We start from the raw sequence: 24,002 nt of genomic DNA, 5'->3' as shown, positions 1-24,002 counted from the left end.
TTTTGTTTTTTGTTTTTTTTGAGAGGAGGGGCTTTTATTAAAAAAAAAGAAACCTTATAATGTATATTAATATATATAAGATATATTACAATTTAAACAGACTTCAACAGCAAATTTAAAGGCTTCAATCAAATTAATTGTTTTTTTTCCATTTTAAATAACTCACAAGTGACCAGTGCTCACGTTGGTGCTCTGAATGCTATAAGTATTTAATCTTCTAAGATCAAACTCCAGGAGTCCATAGTTCAGAGAAGCAGGCTGGACGAAAGCTGGGATGTGGTTGCTTAATACAGAGAGGAGGAAAAAGCACTGAAATCACATATTGGAGATGGGGAATAAATTGTCTTTATTCACAGAGTACAGTGCCTATATTTTACAGTCCTTACCTCAAGTCATCAGAGTAGGACTGAAAGGTAAATATTATTACCTTCATTTTACAAAGAAATGGAGAAAACTGAGTGTCAATAATTTGCCTAGGGTCTCACTGTTCATGACAAAGCAAGGATTCAAACCTCAGATTTCTTATTCCAAATGCCATTTTCTTTTCACTCTGCCTGTATCCACTCCAACATCTGGTTGGGGCATTTCCCAAAGAGCTGGCAGGACTGGTCTTCTCCAGCCACTTGTAGGACATGTTCAAAGACCGGACTTTATTTTCACAGATGACGTGAATGAATGAAGAGACACAAACTCAAATCGAACGAAGTCAAGAATAATCAGAAGTGTTCACCGTTACACTCATGCGGATCTTGGGGTGCCAGTGGCATAAAATCTCCACGTGGCTGCATCAGTGCCAGATCCCTTCAGCTCTACGCTGCTACTGGAGAAGGGTCTCCTGAACCTTGAGGGGGCAAGTGTGAGGCAGGACCACTGCTCTGTCCTCGGCACTGGCCTGCCAAGTTAAGCTTCTTGCTCAGTAACAGCAATCATTTCCCTTCTCTGTCACTACAGAGAATAATCTGCCCAGTTAGAGTCTCTTTCACACATCGCCAGACCATGTGAATATCCATGTGCAGCAAGAAGTTTACACAAAACTGCCCAGCACACTTCTCAAAGGTTGGCAGTTAGTTCATCAGCGTGCCAAGGCACAGGGGTTTGAGAATCACCGGCCTAAGTACATCTAAGGACACAGCCAACAAAGCCAGTACACTGATGGGGACCATTATCTGCATTTGTCAATTCTGCAGTCCTAAAAGCACCCAAGGACTCTCCATCAGCTCGCTCAAGCCAAGATTCTTCACTCAGGACACTTCATGACAACAAGCCCTATGCCTAACAAATGTGGCATTCCTATCTTCTAAGAGCACTTAGAGGCACTTCACTGTTCAGTTAAACTGTCATGCACTAAATACTTTGTACATAAATATGCCTATTAATTGTGAATTTCACTTCTTCCTTCCTTCCTTTGCCCATTTCCTCTATGTCAATCCTCTCCTCTTTTTGTTTCTGCTGCTACTATCCTAGTCCATGTCTTCATAATTTCACCATTCAGTAACCTTTGAACTAACCAGTCTCTCTCGTCTATATAATCCTTTCAATACACTGCTGCCTAACTAATCTCTAAAATAGCTTCTATCGTGTCAAACTCTTTCAATGGCTCTATCTTGTGAACTGAATCAATTCTTAAGACCTCTGCCTAACTTTTAAGACCCAATTTCCATCCTCCCTATTTATTTTTCCAACCTAATTTTCTACTTCAGATGGACACCAAAGAACCAAACGAATCAGCCTCTATAACTAAGAAATCACAAATTGGACCAAGTCAGCCCTTTTGCTTCCTGACATTGCATTTGTCAGCTTGACCTCTGATGATGTCGACACATGTCATTCCCACATTAAAAAACTTTCAACAGCCCCTCATTGCTTACAAAATTAAGTTCAAATTCTTCAACAAGACATTCAAAATTCTCCATGATCTGGCCCCAAACTCTCTTTGCTGTCTTCTTACTACAACCAGCACAAACCTGTTCTCTAATGACACCGAGCTCTTCACCTTTCCTAACAGAGATCACCCTGGCCTTTCCTGTCTCTATCTGTGTCAGTGTTCACCTTGCATCCACATCTCCATTGTCTCTACCTATTATCATCCTTCCCATCTTTCCAGGTTCTGCTCCTATTCATGATCCTTCCTTGACTGCACTTCTGATAACTAGATCTCTCTCGTCTGTGTTTCCAGAAAACTTTCCTTATAGTTTTTATCAGACTCTGTCTTGTATTTTAGTTATACACATCTTATCTTCGCTTTTAGAGTTTGAAGCTCTTATGGGCAGCAAGTTCCGGCTTGATCTTTATATCAATCCTAACAACTTGTAGCACAGTACCTTCCTTGAAATACCTGTTATAATAAATACCCACAAATGGAATGCATCTAGATCCTTGATAGAAGCCATCAAAATGTTCTACCTGGTAGATGCAGTGAGAAATAAAATATGCACAAAATGACAAAATTTGGATTATCAAAAAGTAGAAACTTAAAAAACTGGAGGCTGTGACAGCACTTAATATTTTCATTCTGCTCTGGTCAGAGCAGTCATCTCTACCTACATAAACCACGGTCATTTTCTTAGTCACCCTGCACCTGTTCCACTCATTCCTGTTTCCATGAGCTCTGCTCACACTGACCCCCTTACCAGCTCACTACCCCTTTCTTCAATGACCACAATGAGCTTGTTCTGGAATGATGTAAACACATTCACACTCAGACCGTAACTCTGTTCTCTGGAAAGAGAGTTGAGCTAGCTGCTCTCAACCATGGTACAGCCAGCTGCTACCAATAAGTGTCTGTTTGTCAATTAAAGCACCACACTAAAACAGCTGAACAGATTTCACACTAAATCGCAAAGGCTTGTTGATGCTTTCGTAATTGTGGTAAAACACACATAACATAAAATTTACCATTTTAACCATTTTTACGTGTACAGTTCAGTAGTTTTAAGTGCCTTCATATTGTTGTGCAACCAAACTACGGAAGTCTTTTTGCCTTGCAAAACTGAAACTCTACATCCATTAAACTTCCCATTCGCCCGTCCTCACCACCCGCCGCCCCAGGCATCACCATTCCACTTTCTGTCTCTAAGAATTTAACTATTCTAGGTACCTCGTGCCAGTGGCCTCATTCAGTATCTGTCTTTTTGGGACTGGCTTATTTCACTTAGCGTACTGCCTTCACGGTTCATCCCTGTCGTAGCATGTCAGAATTTCCTTCCTTTTTAAGGCTGAATAGTGTTCCATTCTATGTACATACCAAATTCGTTTATCCACTCATCTGTCAATAGACATGGAGTTGCTTTCAGCTTTTGGCAATTATGAATAATGCTGCTATGAACATAGGTGCACAAATGAAGAGTTTCTTTTGAGATAACTCAAAAGTCACTGTGGAGGGGCTGTGTGGAGAGAGGATGAAGGTACCTCAAAGGGAAAGCCATCTTACAAAGCAGGTGAAACTGAGAGAAAACAAGTATTCCTTACAAACAATGATGGAGAAAGGTTTAAATGTATAAAGACACCTTGGACCAGGAGCTGCTCACAAAAAAAATTTGTGCTTGGTGCCAACATAAATGCATTAATATTTTTTAATATCTGGTACGGACCGAATATTGACAACTTCAAGAGTAAGGCTTATGTAGCTGTGTGCGCACACACACCCGCACACACATGCTGGCCTCCCTGGCACTGCTGAGGAGAATCACTAATCTTACTCGAACAAGTAAATAAGTCCCTGCTATTGCTAGGCCTGGAGCATCATTAGAAAAGTTGTCCTTGCGAACAGCAGCTCCTTGATCACTGGCACTTGTGATAATCGAGATGCAGCTCATGTCTTCCATCAGGCAGCAGTACTGTCTCTCTCCGTCTTCCACATTCCTCGGTTCTCCCAGAAACTTGGACGGAGCCCTCCTTCTTAGCCCCAGATCTCCAGGATGAAAGGGTAGACTTCCTTCTTGATACCGTCAAGTTTCTACTGTCGAATGAGGATTTGCAAACTCCCGCTCACAAAGCTGGATCAGGGTCAGTCACAGTCAGACGCTGTCACATTGCCCGCCTCCCAAACATCTAGAAGAGCAAGTGACTCCTGTCAACATGCCCCTCCTAGGGTCCTTGTCCAATCAGTGAAAGCATGGGAAGAAGCGGTCTGATGACAAGGAAAGAATTTGGACCCAACTTTTCAAGAAAGATCTGTCCGGACAGGGAAACTCCATAGTGATTAAGAGCACAAACTCTGGCAGCAGCCGGATGAGATTCGAATGGTGGCTCTCCACACACTAGCTGTGGGACCTCAGGCAAGTTACCTGACCTCGGTGTGCCATCCACAAAATCCGGGGAACAATCATACCCACTTTACAGTATTGCTATCAGGTTTTAAGTAAATGAGTGATATTAATGAAGCACTTAGAACAATGCTTGTTCCATGGCAAGCACTACACAAGTATTTGTAAACTAAACAGACGGTTTAAGTTCTACAAAAATGGCCAACACTGCAAAGGCACAATGAAGTCCTGGTACGTCAAACAATTTTTAACGGCGTACACTGCTCAGTATACACATGCATAACCACAAATTTAATTATCCATAACTAAAAAGTCAGTAAAGCTGTATTGCATGATGCATGCCCAGAAAAAAAAAGTGCCTTAATTGATTTAATTACTAGTGAATATTATTTTAACAAAGAAAACAGATAATACTCATGAAGGTTTCTACTTAGTACTTAAAATATTGCTTGCTAGCTTCATACTTGTTTATATTCTTTTAATGAGTAGAATTCTGACTTCTGGTGAAACAGAGTACAGGGAATAAGCTGCATGATTTTCCACAACACTGGCAGATAAACACACAAGGGACAAAAGAAATACCTCAGGCCAAATTTTCCAATACTCCAATGCATTCCATTTAATAATACATGTTCAATACCATGCTGTCTCCTCAATGTATTTTGTGCAAGTGTTACAATTCAATTACAGGCACACCTCGGAGACACTGTGGGTTTTGGTTCCAGGCCATCGCAATAAAGCGAATACTGCAATAAAGCGAGTCACACGAATTGTTCTGGTTTCCCAGTGTATATAAAAATTATGTTTACACTATACTGTACTCTGTTATGTGTGCATTAGCATTATTTCTAAGAAAACAATGTACCTTATGTAATTAAAAAATACTTCATTACTAAAAAATGCTAACCATTATCTGAGTCTTTAGTGAGTTGTAGTCTTTTGCTGGTGGAGGGTCTTGCCTCCATTTGATGCTGCTGACCATGTTGGTGGTTGCTGAAGGGTGGGGTGGCTGTGGCAATTTCTTAAAATAAGGCAACATTGAAGTTTGCCACGTCAATTGACTCTTCCTTGCACGAACCATTTCTCTGTAGCATGCGATGCTGTCTGACAGCACTGTACCCATAGCAGAACTCCTTTCAAAACTGGAGCTGATCCTCTCAAACTGTGCTGCTGTTTTAACCAACTAAGTTTATGTAATATTCTAAATAGCTTCTTGTCATTTCCACAATCTTCATAGCCTCTTCACCAGGAGTAGATTCCATCTCAAGAAAACACTTTCTTTGCTCACCTATAAGAAGCAACTCCTCATCCGTTAAAGTTTTATCAAGAGATTGCAGCAATTCAGTCACATCTTCAGGCTCCACTTCTAATTCTAGTTCTCTTGCTCTTTGCACCACATCTGCAGCTGTTTCCTCCGCTGAAGTCTTGAATCCCTCCAAGTGATCCATGAAGGTTGGAATCAGCTTCTTTCAAACTCCTGTTAATGTTGATATTTTGATCTCTTCCCATGAATCACAAATGTTCTTAATGGCATCTAGAATGGTGAATCCTTTCCAGAAGGTTTTCAATTGACTTTGCCCAGATCTATCAGAGGAATCATTACCTATGGCAGCTATAGTCTTAAGAAATGTATTTCTTGAATAATAAGATGCGAAAGTTGACATTACTCCCTGATCGATAGGCTGCAGAATGGATGTTGTGTTGGCAGGCACAAAAACAATACTAATCTTGTACATCTCCATCAAAATTCTTGGGTGACCAGGTGCATTGTCAGTGAGCAGTAATATTTTGAAAGGAATCTTTTTTCTGAGCAGTAGGTCTCAACAGTGGGCTTAAAATATTCAGTAAACCATGTTGTAAACAGATACACTGTCATCCAGGGTTTGTTGTTCCATTTATAGAGCACAGGCAGAGTAGATCTAGCATCATTCTTAAGGGCTTGAGGATTTTCAGAGTCGTAAATGCACATTGGCTTCAACTTAAAGTCACCAGCTGCATTAGCCCCTAACAAGAGAGTCAGCCTGTCCTTTGAAGCTCTGAAAGCAGGCATTGACTTCTCCTCTCTAGCTATGAAAGTCCTAGATGGCATCTTCTTCTAATAGAAGGCTGTTTCATGTACACTGAAAATCCGTTGTTGAGTGCAGCCACTTCATTAACGATCTCAGCTCGATCTTCTAGATAACCAGCTGCAGCTTCTCCATCAGCACCTACTGCTTCCCCTTGCACTTTTATGTTATGGAGACGGCTTCTTAAACCTCATGAACCAACCTCTGCTGGCTTCACAGTTTTCTTCTGCAGCTTCCTCACCTCTCTCAGCCTTCACAGAATTGAAGAGACTTAGGGCCTTGCTCTGGATTAGGCTTTGGCTTATAGGAATGTTGTAGCTGATTTGATCCTCTATCCAGACCACTAAAACTTCCTCCATATCAACAATAAGGCTGTTCTGCTTTCTTATCACTCGTGTGTTCACTAGAGCTGCACTTTTAATTTCCTTCAAGAACTTTTCCTTTGCATTCACAACTTGCCTAACTATTTGGCGCAAGAGGCCTAGCTTTCAACATACCTTTCTCACTAAGCTTAATCATTTCTAGCTTTTGATTTAAGATGAGAGATGTGCAACTCTTCCTTTCACTTGAACACTTCGAGGCCACTGTAGGGTTATTAATTGGCCTAATTTCAATATTGTTGTGTCTTAGAGAACAGGGAGGGCCAAGAAGGGGGAGAGAGACAGGGGAACAACTGGTCTGTGGAGCAGTCAGAACACACAACAGTTACTCGGATTAAGTTTGCTCTCTCATATGGGTGCAGTTCATGGCACCCCAAAACAATGACAACAGGAACACCAAAGACCAGTGATCACAGACACTGTAACAAATCTAATAATACTGAAGAAGTCTGAAATATTGCAAAGTTACCAAAATGTGACAGAGACACAACGTAAGCAAATGCTGTGGGGAAAATGGCGCTGATAGACTTGCTGGAGACAGGATCACCACAAACCTTCAATTTGTAAAAAACAGAGTAACTGCAAAGGGCAATAAAGTGAGGCACTGTTAATAAAACGAGGTATGCTTACACATAAAAACTTTTAATTCAATATGGATCTCTTTTTTTCTATGACAGTAACTTCCAAAGAACAACTAATAAAAAAAACTCCTAGGATTCTCATCCCTCAAAAAAAATGAATTTTTTTGCAATGACATTAGGATTTGAAATTTTTTTTTAACGTTTATCTTTACTACTATAGAGCTCAATAATATACCTAACACTTCACATGAAACAACATCACATACAGAAGTATTCAACCAACTAACCTTTTCTAAATGATTTGCCTGTTTTGACAAACTAATTACATTTAAATTAAGTTGCTTGTAGTTTGAAAACTCAAAATATCTAGATTTTTTTAAATTAACCACTAATACAGTCAATTTTAAGATCTTAAAAATTAATGTAATAGAAAGCAAAACAAAACAAAAGACCCTCAGACAGTCCCTTAGGGCCTCTAGAAAATCAGAGCTTCTCTTACTAATTATCTTTTATAAGTCAGTTTTGAAGATCCAGTTTTTGGAAAATTCAAAATAATTTTATAAATTATTTCCTTTAAAGTTGGAAACTTGCAAATACTGCTTTGTGTTCTTCCTAATGTTTATATTAATTCAAATAAAATTACTTTCATTATCATTACTTTGAAGGAATCCCAAATAAATTAGATTCATACTCTGATTCCACATCTATAAATATATTTTTATTTGATCATCCTAATACTAATCTAACACGATTGCCAGAGTTTCATATGCTGAATTACTGCCAACTTTTAAGATTCTACAATGCCTTAGATACAGCAGGTGTGCCAGAACACACAATACAATACTCATAACATTATTATTTCATTCTATTTGTTTTACCAAAAAAGACAGATTTCTTTCTAGCCCACAATTTACATACTTTCTCCTTTTGTAGTTACACACACACACTCTACATACTTAATCTCTTCTGGAATATTGTTTAGCAAAGTAGCAAAATTTAGGTAAGGTCGATTCCAAATATGCCTTTTAACACACACAGAATATAAGTTGTGCCACTGGATAAAGTACATGAAGCTAGTATTTCAGAAATAACTGTCTATCAGCCATTAACCATTAACTTATATTCTATTTTACTACAGGCACTAAGCAGAAAAGATAAATATTTAATATCCTCCTATGGTCAATAAATTTGAATTATTTCAGCAGTCACTGCAAATGCCTATAGTTAGTAAACAATTTTCAAAGGAGAAAGTCACTAGGAGAATTGAAGTTTATGAGTCAATGCCTCAGATTAAATATTCCTTTAAAATTTATGTTGTTATAAATGAATCAGTGCAAAATTTCTGCTTATGCCCTTTCTGGCCCTTAAGTCTCCTTCTGCCATACATAATATCCTTCCTAGAATGTCACAAATAACTAAAATAATGGATGAATCTTTCCATACCGTTACACCTCAAAGACAATGCAAAAGCTCAAGGAATTGGTGATGAGCTACACTGGCACGTTAAAATGGGTGACTGATATGAAACTGAGGATGGAAGAGCCCTATCTTCTCTTTCACTAAGAATCTGTGTCATTTGAAGCTTTCATTCTAATTCAGAGTTAAGAAAAAGTGAAAGAGATGACATTCAACGTGAGTTCCACGAGAGAAAATCATCTTCCTAGAAAAAGATGTTTTGAAAACCCATTTTATGGTTGACTCTTTGGAACCTGGGACAGTCTCATGGGAACAGTGGTATAAACAGTTATCAGGGTGCCTGAGATCAGCACAAAAGCCCCTTTAATTCACATCTTCTATTTGTACAGCACTCGAGTACATTTACAGTTGTGTAGAAACTAAGTGGCAGGAGTAAGAACATCTCAATGGAAAAACTCAGAACTTCCATCAGGGGTGCCAGCAATCCACCTCCCCTGCACCTTGTGCAGTGGCGCAAAGGACGTGCCTCCCCACTGCGGCACAGCACAAGGACAACCCTGTGCCTCCCACTCAGCGGGGCAGGGCTCCCAAGGGTGGGAGGGGAGGCATGCTGGGGATGCAGGAAATGTTCTATAGGAAAGATGATGAGGCAGGGAGAGGCGGGGAAGCTGCGAGAATGGGTGAAGACCAGGACAGGGGCTGGAAGTTTGCGGGCAGGTGCTAAGCTTAAGAGCCTAGAGCCATGAGCAAGGAACAGTGAGAGCTAACCCGTGGACAATTCCCAGCCAGGGGCCAGCCTGCGGCCTCGCTTTCAACTCACCTCACCTGCCACCTCGGCCCAGGCCTTCACGCCTCCTCTGCCCGCTACAAAAAGAGAACAGAGCCTCTTTGTCTCCATTAACAACAAACCCTTGAGATCGCCAAGGATTTTTACTGCTAATAACAACAACAGAGCATTAAATGGGCCCTCTTAGGCTTCTTTTGGACGAAAATGAGACTCCATTCCAGCAACTGGGACAAGCTGTGGAGTGGAGGAAACCTGACGGCTTCTTCCTGGACCAGGGCAGGGACAGACGTGGGACCGAGGGGAGGAAAGACCCAGCAGGGGGGACAGAGAACTCCCAAACCGCAGTGCATCTTAGAAAACAAGGCAAGACTATGTCAATCAAGGCCCGTCAGTAACAAGCTTCCACCATCCGAAACACAAAACATAGTTCTAAGTAGTATTATAACAAGTAAACAATTAGCTGGCTCAGGAAGACAATTTATTTTGTGTAAAATGTGTCTCCAGTGAAGTCCATCTTACACTCGTTTCAACTGCCAACGCCAAAGCTGCAGTTTTACAGTACATTACAGTGGCCAAAATCTAGGAAGAATTTACCATCCAAGCTCTCCCATCGCACCTGGAAACACTTAGGCCTGTCACGCCACGTATGTTAACAGTTAGGAAGCAGGGCCTGCAGATTAACCACATCTGAAAAGTTAAATTATCATTTCATACAACTCCAGAGGATCACAAATAACGCAATATGGTGGCTCCCCAGGGGGAAAAGGCAATGTGTGACATATGGGAATAAAGGGATAAACAATTACCCCAAAGACCTTCACAGGCAGTTTTTTCAAAGAATTTGCAAAAGTGCCATGCATGGTTTATAAGTTTTTTCTCCGTTCAGAAGTTGTCTTCAAATTTAGAAACGTAATTTCATGGGCAGATAAAATTTCAAAGCATATTTTAAGAAGTATACTTAGTGTAATTTTTTTTCCAGAGGATTAACAGCACATGCACCCAACCCCTGCCCCAACGTGTACTATCTCCTCTCTTCAGGGGCAGGGGCTGCAAAGACAATCAACTCAGCAGCGTGAGAGCAAGGAAACCTTCACTTCTTTGTTGTTAGTGCTGACCAGTCGATCTGACTCCTAGTGCCCTGTGGACAGCAGAGTGGAACCTGGCCTGGTCTTCCTGCGACATCCTCTCCCCTTCTGGTGCTGGATCAGACAACGCTCCGCTGCTATTCATAGGGTGTTCATGGCCAATTTTGTCGGAAGTGGGTGGCCAGGTCCTTCTCCCTAGTCTGTCTAGTCTGGAAGCTCCACTAAACCTGTCCACCACGGGGGACCCTGCTGGTGTTTGAAATACCGATGGCATAGCTTTCAGCATCACAGCAACACACAGCTGCCACAGTAGGACAATGGACAGACGGGTGGTGTGGTTCCCTGACCGGGAAACAAACCTGGGCCACAAGAGTGAGAGCGTCGAATCTTAACCACTAGACCACCAAAAGCCTGACTTAAAGAAATGCCTATGACGCCTGAAGCCATTCCAAGTACCTTGTAAAATCCTATTCAAAGGATCAATCACGCATAATTTAGGTTTGTTTTAGCTGTAAACTCCTAAATGCAGCACAAGCATTAAATCGCTCTCAGAGATAACCTACAATAAAGGCCAACTTATCTTGCCTGGTATTTTCTGCTACTCCTCTCCAAATCGGATTTTTTAGTATTACTATTAACCGGGACTTGAAAGGAATCTACTCCAACACCCTCAAAAGTTTTTAAGTAATTGAGGCAAGAGAGTCTGGGTGATTTGCCTCAGGTCAAACAGCGCCAAAGGACGAGCAAAAAGTGACTTCCAGTTCACATGGCCAGCTAGCAGAGGCAGAGCTGAGGCCAGACGGCAGTGAGAACCAGGGCTCCCTGCCCAACCATCTTCTCCCCACCCAAACTGCAGCTTCCACCCCACCCCACCACTCACATCCACGGCCGACGAACTGCAGGGCTGGCTGTTTCTCTTGAAATGACACCTCCTTCTGCGGGAGTTACCCTTACCCTGGGGAATTAGAATCTGTGGTGTTACACACAGCCTACTCTACGAAGAAATAATCAACGTGTTCATAAACGGAACTTACGTGGTCTCTTGTGATGTTTTGAAATGTCAGAAATCTACAGATGGAATCCTAACTGTAAACGATTAATAATAAAATGTTTAATCAGGAGTAGAACATTTTCACATGGATCTCTTTCTTTAAAGCTGCAAAGACCCTGCTCTTCCGGCCCTCACTCTGGCCACATCACTGCACCTGCCATTCTGACCTGTACGGTGACTTTTTAATAACTGTTTACAGCCACTGGGCGTAAATATCAAAGTGCTTGCTAAACATGAATTACTTCTCCTTCCCGGTAACATCCGTACGTACAGAGGTAAGCGAACAGAGGATCAGATGAAGGCCTGTATCTGCACCAAGCGCAATATTTTCATCTGCTAAAGCTCAAAATTCTGATTATCGTTGAAATGACTATCAATCTCAACATGAGATGCCTGTCTTTTTCCTTTAAAAAGCTAAACACTGTCATAAGAAATTACTTTCTTTTACAAAATAAGGAACTTCATGTATCCTGTATATCTCTATCTAAAAGGCCCACTGGACTAGAAGCTCCAAGCGGGCCGCTTCTGGGTCTGCGTTCCTCACCACTGCTCTGCTGGCCGCTAGCCCAGTGCCTAGATCGTATCAAGAACTCAAAAAGACCCGTGGAAGGCAGGGAGGGAACCAGGGCTGGGCTAGCAAGTCCATCTCTGTACTTCGAGCTGTTTAGGCTGAAGAGAAACCTAACTTTTATAAATGGTAGCAAATTAACGCTTACTATAATTTCTACGTACATCTATTCACTGTATGCCCAAATCTTTTGCCATGATGGAATTGTGTACGGTTAATTTGCTGACAGTCTGATGGACAGGTTAATCATGATTTTTCAATTACAAAAGCATGATTTTAATATTTGTCAATACCATCCACGTAAAATATACTGGCAGATTCACATTAAATTGGCCTAAAATGGTTTGCTTAAATATGAATAAATTTTAACCTCTTTTTTAATCATCTTGATTCTACACAAAGACAAAGAGGTAGGATTTATTTCTTACATTTATAAATCCATACTGAATTTACATGTATTCATTTTTATCTTAAAATTTAAAATATCATGAGTTGTTGAAATCTTTTATTTAAAAGAACCAAAAAAGAGAGAAAGGGAAAAAGATACAGGCTCACTGTGCTATAGCAGAAATCCCTTGGTGTCTCTGTGGCGCCTCTGACCTCACCTGGGGCAGCAGCTTGACTGTGTTGTGGAGACAGCAGCTGTGAGAAAGGTGGGCCCAGTCCCCAGGAGCGGGACGTGGGCACCTGCCGCCAAGCCTCTGGAAGGGCTTAGTCTCCTGGGCCTCTGGCTTGTGAGCTCACATTGGAGCAGTTAGACTTCTTAGGAAGACAGCGTAAGAAGTTTCACTGAAGGGAACTATAAGCAACCGGAACCATTTAATTATTCTCAGTCAGTCTTTCCTGTCTGTCTGTGCTAAGTGCTGAGGCAATAAAAAGCAAAGGCTGAGTGAGAAACAGCTCCTACCCACTGGGCGGTGACAATCTAGCATGACACACTAAGCAAGTACACAAATGGCTATTAATACAAAGTGAGATAAGTGCCCTCGAAAGAACACAGGAAGGCGTTCGGTGGGTTACTAACCCTTGCCAAGAATGCCTGAGATTACCCTTGACGAGCTTCCTTTCAAGGGGCAGAGAGGTGAGGGAAAGGGTAGTCCTTAAGGAGTAAGAGCTGAGCAAAAACTCAGGCAAGCAGAACAGAGAGCAGAGCCTCAGGCTGGGACACAGGATGGGGAGGCAGGCCAGCAGAGAGCCAGGACAGGCACGTGCAGGCCTTAGGACAGAAGACCCAGAGAGCTACGGTGCTGGGAGCCATCTGAGAAGGCTGGGGAGGGCGAAGGAATCGGAGGCTGCAGAGTGGGCTGACGACGATGCTCCAGCAAGTTCCATCTTAGTTCCATGTGCAAGATGAACTGTACTCAGCCGAAAAGGCAGGGAGGGCTCACGACAGCCCAGGCACGAAGGACTGCAGGTCTGCGTGGAGGGGGTGATCGAGGCAACGCAAGGGGCTGTCGCAGATACAGATGGGAGACACCGTGAAGGCAGGCTGTACACAGCTCGAGCCAGGCACAGTGGAAGTGAAAAGAGTCAAAGTGACTGCTGTTTTCGGCCTGGGTGAGTGGCAGTGCCAATTAATAGAAACCAGGAAATCTGGAGGAAGAACTGGTTTGGGTGGAGGGAAGTAAGGAGTTTCACTTTGGTTGTGCGGCCTTGAAGGTGTAAGCAAGATACCCAGGGAGAAATGTCAAGCAAGCAGTTAAGCTCAGAAGAAAGGTCAGGTTAGGGTTATAAATTTGGGAGGTATCTAAATAAAGGTGGCGGCAAAAGCTTGGATTGGGTAAGGTCGCTAACAAAAAGAGCATACCGGAATAGAAGAGAAAAAACTGTCTGACAATGCCTACCTGCAGGGGATGAAGGGGGCGGGGGGAAGCTAGCAACAGACACAGAGTATTGGCCAGGGACAGAGAAGAACGAAGGCATGCTCGGTTCAGGTCAGCAGAAGTTAACCCGGGGCCTGTTACACGTGAGCACTATACTGGAGGTAAAATGATGAAGAAACAGTAAAGCCCCAACTTGAAAAATGTGATGTCAAGAAAATCAAGCAAAAAAAACAGCTGCAAAAAGAACTCAGGAGAACAGAATTATAGCTACAGATGCAGCCGAGACTTTTAATAATCATAAAAGAATACTATGAACAACTTTATGCCAATATTTGAAAACATAGAGAATGGATAATATTCTAGAAAAACATACATTATCAAAATTGCCTCAAGAATAAATTAAAAGCCTGTAATAACCAATAAAAACGAATTTTTATCTGAGATCCCCTAGCAGATAAAATAAGCAAAAACATTATGACCACACCACTAGATGCAAATTAGAATAAAAGAAAAAACTATTAGCACAGAAGTTCGGAAGGTACAGAAGCAGACTTCCTTAAGCTGATAAAGGGCAGTGAGAGTCCCACGTCCACTCCGGGTGGTCTCCTGTCATGAGGACTCTACTCCCCAAGGCTTAACAGGAACAGACTCTGCCTGTGCAGTCCCGTCAGCGTTCCATCAAATCCTGAATTCTACCCGACACTAAGGAAGACCTTCATGTCACTTTTTCTTTTTTTTGAGGAAGATCAGCCCTGAGCTAACTGCTGCCAGTCCTCCTCTTTTTGCTGAGGAAGACTGGCCCTGAGCTAACATCCATGCCCATCTTCCTCTACTTTATACGTGGAATGCCACCTCAGCATGGCTTGATGAGCAGTGCCATGTCCGCCCCCAGGATCCGAACCAGCGGACCCCGGGCCGCCAAAGCGGAGCATGTGAATTTAACTGCTGCGCCACCAGGCCGGCCCCATTTTACTCTCCTTTTTAAATAAAAGGCTCAGAGTGCTGAAAAAAATCCCCCAATGTCCCAAAGTTTATATGGGCAAAAGTCAAAAGTAGAACCCAGGTCTTTCTGGCTCTGAACATTAGGGTCTTCCCACGATGCACACTCGTATAAAGCTAAAGGAGACACAGCCCCTACACACAAGAAGGTCAGAGAGATGTAAGTAAATAATCCCAACTGGACATGTGAGCTCTATCAATTTTCCTAATGCCATTTCATATTAGAAAACTTTTCTGAAAGTATTTTGGGGTTTTTCCTATATATATTTACTAAAGTAAATTTTGTGCAGTTAAACATTTATTGACTGTCTATTACCTTGAATGCACTATGTACCGTGCTAAGTGCTCACTGTCAAGATGGAGGGCAGTTAAGAAATACATTTTACATCACGACCCAATACACACAGTAACAAACCAAAGTGTCACAAAAAAGTATTTACTGTTACTACATGCGATATACTCTCATCTATTACGTTTTTCTAAGTGCTGGCCATGACTCACTAAATTAATTTTACAACCCACCTACAGGTCACACTCCCCGATCTGTAAAACACTGTCCCCTAAAATAGGCTGACCAGAAAAAAATCTCCACTTCTGCTTCTAATTCCATCTGGCCATCCTTTACAAATGAAGCATTCACAGCAGGTAATGGCCATACGGGCTTGCGTTGCTACTATACTTAGCAGTAGTACAATACATCATTTAAAGCACCCTACATTTGAATATGTCCTCATATTTAATGATGCACTACTTTTGAAAGCTTCAGATTTTTCCTAATCTGAAAATATTAGGTTGTTAGATCCAAACTATGAATGCAGGCTAAAATTTTACTTTAAAAGTATTTTTTAACAAATTAACTGCAGCAATCTAGCTTAAAGTCACATCACAGTGACAGTCTATTATCATTAAAGAAAACATATTTAGGAAAACCAACCAACTGAGGTGTTTGAAGAAAGCCAAATCATCCTTAAACACTGTGTTCAGGCGCCAGCCCGGTGGCGCAGCGGTTAAGTTCACACGTTCCGCTTTGGCGGCCTGGGGTTTGGATCCCAGGTGCCGACATAGGACTGCTTGTCAAGCCATGCTATGGGAGGCATCCAACACATAAAGCAGAGGAAGATGGGCACGGATGTTAGCTCAGGGCCAGTCTTCCTCAGCAAAAAGAGGAGGACTGGCAGCAGTTAGCTCAGGGCTAATCTCACTCAAAAAAAAAAAATTGTGTTTAGATAAGCCAACTTTTTCTTTAATTTTTTTTTAATCTGGTAAATCTTTTTTGGTATAATGAATGGAAGAGACCTTAGAAATAAAAATCATGATACACACATTTCAAAAATGAAAAAAACTAAAGGTTTATTAGAGAGTTAAGAGAGCTGACCAAAGTTATAAATATCCTTAATGGTAGAACTTGGACTAGAACCTGGTCGCTTGTCTATCAGTGGGGTCTCTTTCCACTGTGCCACACATTGTCCACACCTTACAAAAACCACTACCAACAATAAGAGCAGCCAGCCTTGACATCTCCCTTATCTAAAATTCTAAGGTAATTATGGTTTGACCAACACGACTGAAGTATACTTGATTATGCAACCTTGTGCACTGTCCTTGAATTGATTCCTGTGTATGTTTTAACTCCTCAATACGACCCTTAGATATGCCCTATAAATAAACTGACCCTTACAAACGATTAAACATGGTAAATATAATTTAGCCATAGAACTACTTGAAAATCAGTTTCATTTTTAATCTCCTTAATTGCACACAATGCCTGCCAAGACCTTAGCTCTGGATTTCATCATGTTGCTGTAAGCATCAAAAGAAAACCATTTCTCCTCTAAAAAAAGGAATTGCTCTCTTTATTTGCACAATCTACCCTCTCCCAAGGGTATGACAAAGGTTGCAGTTGTAATTTCAAACCCATTACAAAGCATCACAAATAATATGAAAACATACGTCATTTTCATCTGTTCATAGCCTGTCAGGACATTGTTTTTTATAAAAATGATTTAAACAGTTATTTTTAAAAATCATCACTATATAACCACGTGATATTTTCAAAAACCAGATAATAAATCTGACTGAACTTTATTTTCGTATTTCGTTGATACAGCTAGCTTAAGTTATCCTAAAGGCTACAAAAAACAAAATTCATATTCAACTACACATTAATGAGAAGCCTGTGCCTTCTCTTACAGACTCTTCCAAAGGTCATTCTGGGAGAAAATTCAGATGACCCGTGCATTCTTCTCCTTTGTAGGCAATAACAAACATATTCCTCAAAAGACAGATGCTTTGTAAATACACTCTTAGCACAGAATAACTGTACTCTTCTATATGGTAATCTGAAATACATTAAAAAAATGCGACATAGACCTAATCCAAAAGTTCAGGGACTAGGGACACCTGGCTTCCATCTTTGATAAAATTTAACGTTTCTAAACTCCAATTACAAAATCTCTTGATGGTGGTATCTATCAGAAAAATACCGGAATCTCTTAGATGAATAATATTAAGAGTTTAATATTAATAATAATTAAACAAGCATCTACTTAATGCTAAGGGATTCTACGAAAAATGTTTACCTAGCAGCAATCTTAAAAAATAACAGAACTTAACCAAAGGTGGGAAAAGGCATTTATTCTTCATGTAGCACAGATTTTGAAAAAGAAGTTGACGGTTTATTATTCTCAGAGATTTGAACAGTTCCAACATAATGAACTTATTTATGGGAAAAATTAGGCAGATCAAAGTCTACTGTAATTAAAGGTGTTTTGGCACAGATGCTGGTCCTCGAATGCTTGCTGTCAGCTGTCTAATCCACACTGACATCGCAGTAATCAGCATACTGTCTATAATATTCTAAATGCAAATTCAACACAATTAAGCTATTATATATTGGGAAATGAATACTGATCAAGCTATCAAACGTACTCCTATCTGTTACTATGTGATGTCAACCATATGTGTGGCACACGTCCACAGCAGCCTTGCTCAGTACGAAGAACGTGCAAGAACATTCAAAGCCAGAAGAGAGCCTGTGCTGACCTAAGCTGATAAAAACACACACACATCCCCGTGAAGAGGAACAGAGGCCTAACCAAAGCTCTCAAAGTTAGTGCTCAAGACTAACTTACAAACACTTGCTAAGACACACAGGCATCCCCTCGTTTATTTGTTTGGGAATTTGTTGAGTCTCTACTTTGTGTCACAGACACTGTTCTAGGCACTGGGGACAGAGGGATGAATAAAATGAAGAAGGCGAAGACCACCCTCCCGACACTTCCATTCGATAAAAGATGCAGACAGGTGCCCTGTCACAGGCTACCTCAGAATCACGGCCTGAAGCCATAGGCTGAGAAAGCTTCTCCGGTCACATCCAAAACGCCACAGACCAGCTATGAGGCGTTAGCAGTATCCGCTGTGGAAACGACGGACAGTGAGAGAGAGAGTGGAAACTTCAATCTGCCGTCCCCTAATTCTAAGGAATTGTTTTACATCCTTCTGTCCTACTTCCATATTGCATAAAAGTTAATCTAAAAATATGAAGTTTTTCAAACTCTATTGATGTCTTTTGCGATTCTGAATGGGACTGGATTTACCGCCACTTCAGAAGCAGAGGAAGACTATATTTAAACGAAAGTACTTCTACACAAGAGCTAAGTGTTTTTATATTTCTCTGACTAAACAGACAATTACAGCAGACCACAGGGAAGATTATTTTATAGACCTTGTCTCTCCTTTTAAAAATTGATCTCTTTTTTCTTTTCAGTAAATGTCCCTGTAGCAAGCACAAACACAAACATTAAATTAATCATCCTACAGCAGTATAGGGACAGGAACACAGCCCTAACAGCTATGCTCCTAAGGAACTGTGTATTATACAAACTATTGTACCAATGATTTAAAATGTGAAAATGGGAAGAAAAAAGGCTAGAAAGTTTCACACACTACATATTTCAACACTCAGGGTGTGTTTAATAACTATAAGCAAATAGCTTTGTTCCTAAAAGCAAGTAGGTCACAGTTTCCTGCTGATTAACTCTTTAAAACCAACCAAAGTCCTAAAAACAAATTGGTTTCCCTGTTAGGTGACTATTACACAAATTGATATGAAAACCAACACTATAGGATTAATACCTTCACTTTACATTTCTATAATGCATTGCCCAGTTTTGAGGTATTCTCACATTATTTCATTTAACCATACAATATTTGATGGCATGACTAAAAAGGCTACTTGTTTTCAGAAATCAGGGAGCATCATTAAACCTGGGTTAGAGGCATCTTTCCTTTGCCCTCTCCCTACAGTTTCCCGTCTCATAATCTGTTTTCTTTTAGACTTATTATATACACCTTTTTTCCCTGATATAGTTCTTCTTTGTTTCCCCTACTAACCACATGTGAAGATAGATTAACAAATGCCTGCTCAATTGAGTTCCCTGTGCTTCAAATACCCTTCTCCCAGGCCGGCTCATGGCCGAGTGGATAAGTTTGTGTGCTCCACTTTGGTAGCCCAGAGTTCGATGGTTTGGATCTGGGCGCAGACCTACGCGCCATTCATTAAGCCGTGCTGTGGCAGCATCCCACATAGAAGAACCAGAAGGACTTACAACCATGTGCTGGGACTTTAGGGAGGAAAAAAAGGGGGGTAGGGAAGATTGGCAACAGATGTTAGCTCAGGGCCAATCTTCCGCACACACACACACACACACACACACACAAAAGCATAGCTTAAAAAACATATATACATTTCTCCCACATTATTTTGGCTATCAAATTCTATCCTTCAAAATTTATTTTAAATGCTCCTTCTGCCAGGGTCCAAGATCAACATACAAAAAACAGTTGTGTTCCTATATACCAGCAATGAACAATCCAAAAAGGAAACTTAAAAAAAATTACATCTACAACAGCATCCAAAATAAAATAGCGAGGAATAAATTTAACTTGTGAAAGAATTGTACACTGAAAACTACAAAACACTGCTGAAAGAAATTAAAGAAGACCTAAATAAATGGAAAGACATCCCGTGTTCATGTTGGAGACATTGTTAAAATGGCAGTATTACCCAAAGTGATGTAATGATTCAATGCGATTCTCATCAGACTTCCAATAGCCCTTCTTGCCATTGAAGAACCAATCCTCAAATTCATATGAAATTCCAAGGGGCTCCAAATAGACAAAACAATATTGAAAAAGACAAACAAAGTTGAAGGACTCACACTTTCTGATCTCAAAAGAAAAAGTGGTCTATTCAACAAATAGTGCTAGGAAAATAGAATATCCACATGCAAAAGATTGAAGTCGAACACCTACTTCACACCATATACAAAAGTTAACTCAAAATTGATCAACAACCTAAATATGAGAACTAAAACCATAAAACTTTAGAAGAAAACATAGTGGTAACTCTTCATGACCTTAGATTTGGCACCAAAAGCAAAAGCAACAAAAAATAGATAAATTGGACTTCATGAAAATTTAAAACATTTGTGCATAAAAGGATACTATCAAGAAAATGAAAAGACAACCTACAGAATTGGAGAAAAATATTTACAAAGCATATATTTGATAAGGGTCGAGTATCCATAATATATAAAGAACTACTAGAACTCAATAACAAAAAGACAACCCAACTAAAAGATGAGCAAACAACTTGAACAGAACTTTCAAAGCTATATAAAGGGTCAACAAGCACACGAAAAGATGTTCAATATCACTGTTCATTAGGGAAATTCAAATCAAAACCACAATGAGGTACCACTTTACACCCACTAAGATGGCTATAATAAAAAAAACGGATGATAACAAGTGTTGGTAAGGACGTCGAGAAACAGGAAACCTCACACATTGCTGGTGGGATGTAAAATGGTGCAGCTGCTGTGGAAAACAGTGTGGCAGTTCCCGAAAAAGTTAAACACAGAATTACTATATGACCGAGCAACCCCACTCCTAAGTATACACCCAAAGAAGTAAAAGCAAGTACTCCACCTCAAAAACAAATACATGGACACATGTGTTCACAGCAGCACTCTTCAAATTAGACAAAAAGAGGCAACAGCCCAAACGCCCATCAAATGGAAGAGTGAGGAAGCAACTTGTGGCACATTCACACTATGGAATATCATTCAGCTATAAGAAGGCATACAGTACTGATACACGCTACAATGTAGAAGAACCTGGAAAACACTCTGCTGAGCAAAACGAAATCAAGACACAAAAGGTCGCATCTTGAATGATGCCTTTTATACTGAAAGATCCAGAACAGGTCGATTCACTGAGACAGAACACACGGTGTTTGTGGGGGCTGCATGGACGGGGAAATGGGGGGAACTGTTCAGTGGACACAAGGTTTCCTTTTGGGCTAACAAAAATTTTTTGGAACTAGGTAGAGGTGGTGGTTATACAATATTGTTAATGTGCTAAATAAAATCCTTTTCCTCTAATCAATATTGTGCTTATAATTCTATATTTTATTTGCATTTCAAATACATATGCTCTGCTCTAAAACTTTTTTTGTTTTTGAGGAAGATTAGCCCTGAGCTAACACCTGCTGCCAATCCTCCTCTTTTTGCTGAGGAAGACTGGCCCTGAGCTAACATCCGTGCCCATCTTCCTCTACTTTATACGTGGGACCCCTGCCACAGCATGGCTTGCCAAGTGGTGCCATGTCCACGCCCAGGATCCGAACCGGCGAACCCCAGGCCGCTGAAGCGGAATGTGTGCACTTAACCACTGCGCCATGGGGCCGGCCCCTAAAACTTTATTTTTGCTGAAATAAATTTTCCTGGAATCCTTTAGGAAAGAGAAATGGATACCAAAACTTTAAGACACACATGTTGAAGTTATCCCTACTCTGAATTAACTCTAACAATTGCAGTTAATTTTTTATTTGTAATGCCCATCAGCATCCTACACTAAATAAACTAACCTAGCTGCTGTATTCAAGCAAAGCTGATTACATTTTAAATGTCTCCAAAGTCAAATCAGTATCAATGGGTAAACCACAGAGCCTAAAGTAAAACAGTAGTAAATAGCTAGGGAAATAAGGAATTTTGAGTTGTCTCTTTTAGCCATATGTGTGGTTTTTAGACAAGTTAGTTATTATCTGAGAATTTAGCACGTATTTTTCCAGTACATTTTAATGAAAATTCACTATTTATACCTTCATATCACCTTTCAAGTTATTGAAGTCCCGAGACAAAACAACACATAAATTAAATGTTGCCCTACAAGTCTTAACTATGAATTTAATTAGCTGTACAAACAGAACCCTTATGTTTAAAGGGTAGTTAATTACAGCACACGAGACTCTAAAAGAGGTCAGTGGAAGATTTCACGTTCATGGTTATTTCGTCCCACCAAGAGGGTTTCTTGCAACACACCTGTTTAAAAGTCAGGGTCAACACAAAACGATTCATTTCCACATAATCAGAGGATTGAAAAACCTCTGCTATTAAAAGTGTTATTTTTTAAATACTGATCCTAGTATGTTATTTTTAAAATACTGATTCTAATATGGCCTTTGGTCAAACACACCACTTAAATAGCAAAAACTACTTTTTTAAAGAAAGGCCAAATTTAAAAATTTTTTTAAAGATGAAATTAAAATTCTATGCCCAAAGCCACTCTGCTAATAACTTTGCAGTTGTTAAATAAAATGACCCTGATCCTAATCCCTTATCAGTTTTTAACAATAGCTTCTTCATAACAAAACTATGTCTCTACAAGGCATGTACTTATAATAAGAACTTTAGCTATACGAAAATCACTGAATAGAAAAAGTTAAATTATCTTTATGGAATTCTAATTCATTTTAGATGTGTGTATATAAATTCTAGCTCTTTAATGAGTAAAAACGAGGACCTTTTGACATATAGTATCTCCTATCATTGATTCAAAAAGAAGAGAAGGGGCTGCTGACTTCAGCTTTCCCTGAAAATCTATTTTTACAAACCTGAGAACCAACTTATTCTATTAACACAGAAATCCGAAATAATCTAGTTACATATAAGTAAATACATTTCTAAATGTCCACCATTTGCAAATGGAATGCTAATACTTAGGAAGTTCAACCATTTATCTAAATGGACTAAACATTTTCAGTCTATTCAGAGGCACTACACAGCAAAGGAGGGGTTAACTGCAACTAGAAACCAAGCCCTCCTTAGGAAGGATCAGGAGGAAATGGTAACTTTTGGAAAATCCCAAATATTTTAAACACAGGAACATATCCAGTTTTGACAAGCTATATGACCATGGCATAAACGCCTCCATCGTCAGTAGCCGTTACAACAAGCAGTCCTTTACCACTGTGACAGAGAGCAGGATTCACGTCCCCTGCACAGCTGCGCTGGCTCAACGTCCGTTAAACATTAAGTGTGACAAGATTGATTTTTTCAGAACATAGATATTTACTGTATTGTCCTAAAGGAACTAATTTAAAAAATAATAAGGAAAGTGTGTGTGTGTGTGTGTGTGTGTTGGGGGGGAGAGGAGGAAGGAAGAGCAACCAGAAAGAAAATAAGGAAAACAACAAAGTAGAATAATCAAAACCAAAACTCTACATTAATGCACACAGGCATATTTAGATGCTCATTTTGAAAGCTTTTTTTTTTGGTATAATACTAAATTCAATGCTCAGAACAATCCATTAAAGAAAAATTGATAAATGAAAAGAAAAACTGCACCCTGGGAGAAAATATTTACAAATCAAAATATCTGATAAAAGACTTCTAACCAGAATATATAAAGAAGTCTAAAAACTCAGTAATAAAAAAAAAACCAAACCAATTTTTCTAAATGGGCAAAAGATTTTAACAGGCTCTTCACCAAAGAATACATACAAATGGTCAATAAGCTCACAAAAGCATGCTCAACATCATGAGTCATCAAGAAAATGCAAACTCCAATGGCAACTAGATATACCAGTACACACCTATTAGAAGGGTTAGAAGAAAAAACCTGACAATATCAAGTGCTGA

The 24,002-nt window shown here is 40.1% G+C and overlaps 1 protein-coding gene and 1 pseudogene across 19 annotated transcripts in view; one reads left to right on the top strand and one right to left on the bottom strand.

Annotated features, from left to right (window-relative positions):
• Window positions 1-24,002, bottom strand: part of NCOA2 (nuclear receptor coactivator 2) — a 267,791-nt gene that overhangs the window by 204,765 nt on the left and 39,024 nt on the right. For 2 of the 19 annotated variants that reach the window (XM_070630459.1, XM_070630470.1), the window contains exon 1: window positions 12,805-13,079. The exons of the other annotated variants lie outside the window; for them this stretch is intronic. The gene's annotated coding sequence lies outside the window, so the exon portion shown is untranslated. Of the gene's footprint in view, window positions 1-12,804; window positions 13,080-24,002 lie in introns of those variants that run through there. 19 annotated transcript variants of the gene reach the window in all.
• LOC139085361 (carbonyl reductase [NADPH] 3-like) overlaps window positions 1-24,002 on the top strand; it is a 128,224-nt pseudogene that overhangs the window by 67,482 nt on the left and 36,740 nt on the right.

Source organism: Equus przewalskii, chromosome 8, assembly GCF_037783145.1.
Source record: "Equus przewalskii isolate Varuska chromosome 8, EquPr2, whole genome shotgun sequence".
Classification (NCBI taxonomy): Eukaryota; Metazoa; Chordata; class Mammalia; order Perissodactyla; family Equidae; genus Equus; species Equus przewalskii.
The sequence above is the reverse complement of the archived record's forward strand: the minus strand, read 5'-3'. Positions and strand labels throughout refer to the sequence as shown.